This window comes from Carassius gibelio, chromosome A5 (assembly GCF_023724105.1).
Source record: "Carassius gibelio isolate Cgi1373 ecotype wild population from Czech Republic chromosome A5, carGib1.2-hapl.c, whole genome shotgun sequence".
NCBI classification, from domain to species: domain Eukaryota; kingdom Metazoa; phylum Chordata; class Actinopteri; order Cypriniformes; family Cyprinidae; genus Carassius; species Carassius gibelio.
This window is the reverse complement of record NC_068375.1, coordinates 33,794,120-33,800,990: the sequence shown is the minus strand read 5'-3', so window position 1 is coordinate 33,800,990 and position 6,871 is coordinate 33,794,120.

Here is a 6,871-nt window from a genome sequence, read left to right as displayed (position 1 = left end):
CATTACAATGATGAGAATGTTTGGGAACACAGTCGTTTTAGACAGTTCTGGGAGGCAATTATACAGAAATACTTTGATGACAGACTTTGGCTCAGTCTCTGCAGAACAACGAAAACAACATTTGAGATGCAGTGCAACGAGATCGCTCCGCTGGTTAGTCAAGTTATCCCGTCCCATCGCGCAAAATGTAACATAAATTTTTTAATGCGCATAGAGGAATTTATTCAGCAAATGCATTTCCATCTCCCATTATTCGCATGAACTATTTTTCAAATTATTTAAATACACAAACACCAAGCGCAAAATTATTTTTTGGGTGAATTAAGGGGATTTTCTTTTTGAAATTTGGCATTTCATCATTCATTCCTGATGCATTACTTGAAAATACACACAAAAACAGGGTGATGGAAACATAGCTAATGTCTTACAAGATATTAGGCATTATCTCATTTCACAATATTTCAGTGTTGTTATGCTCGGTTTTCATGTTCTGTCTCTGTTCTGTTTGTTCAAAAGCACATTTGGATAATATCTCAAGGGGTAATAACTTTTCTGAGTCATTCCAGTAAGAGTTATTTTTACTGCCACTACTGAACCAAACCTTCCAGTCACCCATGGCAGACACCCATCTGTTTCTTCCATCAGCTTGCCAAGTTGGCCTAGCAATTTATATTGCTTGGCCAACACAAATAGCACAAATTCATCTCTAGACATTCATCACACTTGGTTCATGTTGCTCATCCCTATCAAATACACAGTCATCATGTTGTGTGAGACCAAATATTATGACTGTTAAAAAAAAGTATAATATGTATTTTGTTTCATTCTTTCTGGCATTAAAGACACTATTTGACTAAAAATAAACCATAAACCATGTTCGATAAACGCGTCACTATAATGATATCATGACCTTTGTGTGTGCCCTTTAAAATCAGCAGGGTTTTAAATACAAAGCAGAATTTCTAATTCACCATTATAAGCTGTCCTGTTTTCCCCCCTTTGACTCTGGGGTCAAAGTTCACCTAAGGGGTTGATGGGTAAAGAAGGGGAGGTGTGCTGTTTTCCAGACATTTCTAGAATGCCTCAGCATCTGTGTCTGGGACACATCTCCGCCTCTTTCAGGATTATGGGATTTCTGTAGATTGCATTATACCTTTCCTCCTTACAAACACATTAGCTGTTGCATCATCTTTGTTGTTCTAAAGGGATGCAGCAATTTAGCCGCATTAGTTACATGTTTCTGCCAGGCACTTAAAGAGAAACGTTAGATTTGAGAGGCATGAGAGGAGACCAAAGGTTGCCCATTTGGAATATTATTTATTTAATTTGTTTCCAAATGAACCAGGTTGAGCAACATAAGAGATTGTGTGTGTGTGTGTGTGTGTGTGTGTGTGTGTGGGCACATGTGGGCATGTGTCTGCTCAGTTGTTTGTCTGCATGAGTGTGCCGAGAATCGAAGCCTGTCCTAGCGCTTCACTGCAGTCTCGTTTCTTTTAAAGGAAAATTCAATATTTACTCTTCAGTTACCAGCAGCCCCCTCCAGATATACAACGGATGGAAGGTTGACCTGACATGATCTTCAGCCACATGATATAATGAACTTTAAACCTTGAAATTATTTTTCATTTATACAAAAAAAAAAACATGGTCTAATTATATATAAATTTCTAAACTATTAAAAAAAAAAATGCTTTATTCATGCTCTATTCATCAAAGAATTCTAAAAGTAAGAAATGGTTCTTGAGTGCCAAATCAGTAAAGAAATTCAGCTTTGTCATCACATAAGCTGTTTTAGTACTTCAACCTCAATGAAAAGAGAAATTACTTGACAACCATCTAAAAAAAAAAAAAAAGATATGTATATATACAGTGGGTACGGAAAATATTCAGAACCCCAAAAATTTTTCACTCTTTTTTATATTGCAGCCATTTGCTAAAATCATTTACCGGTAAGTTATTTTTTCCTCATTAATGTAAACACAGCACCCCATATTGACAGAAAAACACAGAATTGTTGACATTTTTGCACATTTATTAAAAAAGAAAAACTGAAATATCACATTTCGTTTTTCATTTATAGCAAATGTTTAAAAATATTTTTGAAAAAGTAACTCAGATATTTTCTTGTAAATTAAAAAGTAATTTGTTACTTTTACTTACGTGAAAAAAGTAATCTGATTACATAGCTCGAGTTACTTGTAATGCATTAACCTCAACACTGGTGTGTGTGCCTACTTAACCATATTTTGGGGACAAATTTGTACCTAAAACCGGTGCCCAGGGAGCAGTTGGGGATTCGGTGCCTTGCTCAAGGGCACCTCAGTCATGAGGGTGGAGAGAGTGATGTATATTCACTCCCCCCACAACAATCCCTGCTGGCCCGATTCTCGAACCTTGCAACCTTTGGATTACGAGTCCAAATCTCTAACCATTAGACCATGACGTCCCCCATAAAACTGGTAAAATAAAGTAAACACAGTTTTTTTTTTTTTTTTTTTTTTTTTTTTTAATGCAGAAAGTTTTCTGTAAGGAGTAGGTTTAGGTGTAGTGTTGTGTATGGTGATAAAATATACAGTTTGTACAGTATAAAAACCATTACACCTATGGAATGTTCCCATTTAGATAGCTAAGTAAACGTGTGCGTGTGTGGTGTGTGTGTGTGTGTGTGTGTGTGCGTGTGCGTGTGCGTGTGTGTGTGTGTGTGTGTGTGTGTCTGTGTTTGGACATTCTCATTACTGTAATAAAACTGTAAAATATTTTTTTTATTTAGTACCATTTAAAATCATGTTCTTAAATCTAGTACATGTGGCCCATTTCAAATTAATATAGATTTTATAGTAATATATAGTAATGTATATTTTATATTAATATATAGTAAAAATATATTTTAGATTTCTAATATGAACCCACATTTTTAACTTAACCTTAAAGGTTTTAGGAATCCATGGGTTATTGGAAAAGCCTGTCATGTAACATTCCTGTAAAAGTCGTTATGACACAGTGAGTGTGTATTGTGTACACTGTGATAGCTTGAACTTTCTGATGGTGTGTAGTGTCACAGTGATGATGTAAATATGACATCAGTGACCTTGGGGCAGCCCTCAGGACCCATTACTGAAAAAAACTGACTAGATCGTATACTTACTAAGTGACTACATGCTGTAGATAGAACATTAGAACATTGTAACACATTTGTATTGGCCTTTTATGGCTTTTATGTGACTTCAAAGTCCATCTTGTCTCAGGCCAGTCTGCACAGGATATAATGTGTCAGAGAAATCAAGATCACGAGAAACTCAGAAACAACTAGAAAACCTGTATTTAAATCTTTACAGGAAAAGTTGTGTAATGATTCTTCCTGCTTCCTTAAGTAATCTAGTGCTGCGATCTAAAGTAAATTATTAATTCACACCTTAACGGAAATACAAGTTAAATTGAAGTTTCGGGTGAATAAACAAAAACTGCATGTCAGTGTAGTCACAGAGGATTCATACATGGCAGCATTAAACATTTTCCTTTTAAATATATAATGTAAATATTAGATCAACCTCTTTTTGAATCAGGCATATTCAAAGGGGTTTTTAATGGGTTTTTTTGTTGTTGTTGTTTTTTTTAAGTCTCTGATCCTTTGATGAAAAAGTTTAAAAGAACAGCATTTGTTTGAAATACTTTTTAACAGTGTAAGACCTTACTGTCTATTTAAATATAAAGATGGAAAGATCTAAAGCAGTGATCCTCAAATCTGGCTCGCGAGATCCAGTTTCCTGCAGAGTTTAGCTCCGACTCCAATTAAACACACCTGCCTGTGATTTTCTAATGATCCTGAAGACACTGATTAGCAAACTCATGCGTGTTTGATTAGGGTTAGAGCTAAACTTCGCAGGAAAGTGGATCTCGCAAGCCAGATTTGAGGATCACTGATCTAAAGTGACATTCAGGTGGAAAAACGTGGACCTGGCAACCCTTGTCTTCCTGCTAACTGACTGTTGGCTAGTGCTTAGTACAGCTTGTGGGTGTGTGAACTTTGACCTCCTCTCAAGGGTTTTAATGGTGAATGAATTTGCAGTCTAGTTTAAATAGTCACATATAATAATAGTTTTTAAAGACTTGTTGTCTTTATTAGGAATCCTATCTGATTAATAATATTAATCAGATAAGATGAAAAAAATCTAAAAGTAAAATCATTGCATAGCGTGCCATTGTTGTCTGAGCATAATGATATCTTATGTTCTTTCTGCATGGATGTAGTGGTTGATTGTTTTGTGGCAATAAATGTGTGATTTGATGATATGAGCTGTCACATGTTCAGGAAGTTGAAGCCATGGCAACAGCAGAATGTGGTTTGATCAGTCTTTCTATCTCTCTCAGCTAATACTAACTAAACAACATGATGCCTCAACCATGAAATGGAAGGTATAATTGTTTAATAAGCAACTAAGATTACAGATTCAATCCTAAAAGAGATCAAGATCAACACTCAGGTCTTGTGGAATACTTTTGTTCCAGAGACATTCGTACACCACTGGCAGGCACAAGTAGATTCTAAACAGCATTTTATGTGTTGACTGTAGCCCAGGGCAACATTTCTAAAGTGCATTCTAGTGCTCTACTCTTAGCAAACAACCATGTAAAATGGGGATTTGTTCAGAAATTAAACCTATTCAATTCTGTGCAGATGTGTAGAGTTTTAACATAATTCTGTGTGTGGTTGGTTCAGCAGTTAGCAGAAAGAAGGTAAGTGTCTTAAAGGGACAGTTCGCCCAAAAATTGGATTTCTGTCATCATTATGTATACTCAAGCTGTTCCACACCTGTATGAGTTTCTTTCTTCTGCTGAACACAAAAGTTCATTGTAGGTCCAGTTTTCCAAGTATACAAGTAGGGGTATTTAAGAGTGAAAGCATATGAAAATCTAATTGTAAACTTCTTGACTTAGGCCTCATGACTATTTAGGTTAAAAACAAAAACCAATCTGATAATTTTTTGTAAGCTTGTATTTTTTAGTTATTTTTTAGTGTATTTTTTGAAACCAGGCACTACTCACACACCTGTTCAAGAAAGACCGGTGGTTATACTCTTCTAGCTTCCATGATTCATTTGTCATGAACTAATCTGTCATGTGATTTGACAGTTATTACTTAGGATTTTTTTTTTTAAATGCTTAATACTAATTACATTGTTTAAATATTAAAATCCTAGTGATGAGGTAAGATAAGTTGATACTTATAATGCTTACAATCAATGCTTTTGGTTCCATCTAAATGTTTTTAAGAAGTTTGGTGTGTGTTGTTCCGTAAAAAATCCTTCTTTTTTTTTTTTTGAAGTAGAACCATATAACACTCACAAACTCAAAAGCTTCTTCAAAGACTTGAGAGGTTAATCCTTGTGAAAGCTGCTGCCCTGCTTGACCTTCTGCATCACATGTCTTTTTCCATCCTTCTCTGGGCTGAAAAACTGTTCAGCCCAAATGCTTTTCCACAGTTGACTTTGATCTGTAATACATCCCAGCATGGTTTCTCCTTCTGATCTGAGGCATGTTTTGGTGCTGAGACATAAATTGCCAACAAAAGGAACTTGTGGAGGGTTGTTATGATGCAGTATGCAACCACCCAGAACACCCTAGCAACCGCATATCAACAAGCTAAAATCTCCCAGAATATCTTCATAAGCACAATGCCTGGTCAACCACTGTTAACACCCTTTCATTGTGGTAGTGGGTTTTTCAAATGTAAGCAAAAAGAAAATGTAAAATATATAACATTGTAGTGTATTCTTTCCATTTTCAATATCCAAGCTTGGTGGATAGTCCCTGAAACCGATACTGGTGGGACATTTGTGGGTATTTCCCAGTGTCCATCAGCTGTTGGTCTCCTTATAACTGTTTAACCATGACTGTAAGATGAGAGTTACTGTAGGATTTATGTCAATCACCCAAGGTGATTATAGTATTATTCTAATTTGAGCCGGTGTTTTGTTGTATATAGCAAAGTATAGGCCCAAAATATATTTTAAGAATTACCAATAACATCATGTGTATGACAAAATATCTTGTTAATCATTAGTCATTAATGTAAGTATACAGCCTTATTTTTTGTTAGAGCTTGCTTCTGTTATCTATTATAGCTCACACGAAAAAAAAGCGGAATCTACACCTTCAGTTCTACTGCGTTGTCATGAAAGTCACTTCGCACTATCGGACAGCTTCAGTGTCTCACCTCAGCAAATTTCAGAAACTCGATGTGACTGACAGGATGAGACGAGATATACCACAATGTGGTATTACAAATATGCCAAGTGTATGATGGGAGATTTCCTCTTCAAAAAGACGCTCGGTGAAATGTTTTGTTTGTAAGACAAAACCATTGCATAGCTGACTTACATTTTTGGATCGCACAGTATCAACAGTTTGGGTTTAGTAAGATGTTTTTTTAAAGAAACTAGTACTTTAAATGCATTAAATTTATTAAAAGTAACATTTAAAAAAAAATACAAAAGATTTATATTTCTAACTCATCAAAGAATTGAAGAATGATCATATTTCTTGAGCACCAGATCAGCATATTGGAAGAATTTCAAATGGACACGTCACTGAAGACTGGCCAACACATGAATAAATTACATTTTAAAATATATTAAAATAGCTATTTTAAATTGGAATATTTCACAATGTTACTGTATTAATTTCATAACATTTGTGAGCATAAACCACTTCTTTAAAAAATATATCTTAAACAACTCAAAACTTCTGAATGGTAGCGTAGGTAAATATTATGATGGAGGAACAAATTATCTATAACAGTAACATGGTCTTGCAAAAGAGGAAAATCAGGTAGTCAAAACTCGCAATATTGCTTTAAAAGAGTGGCGCTGCC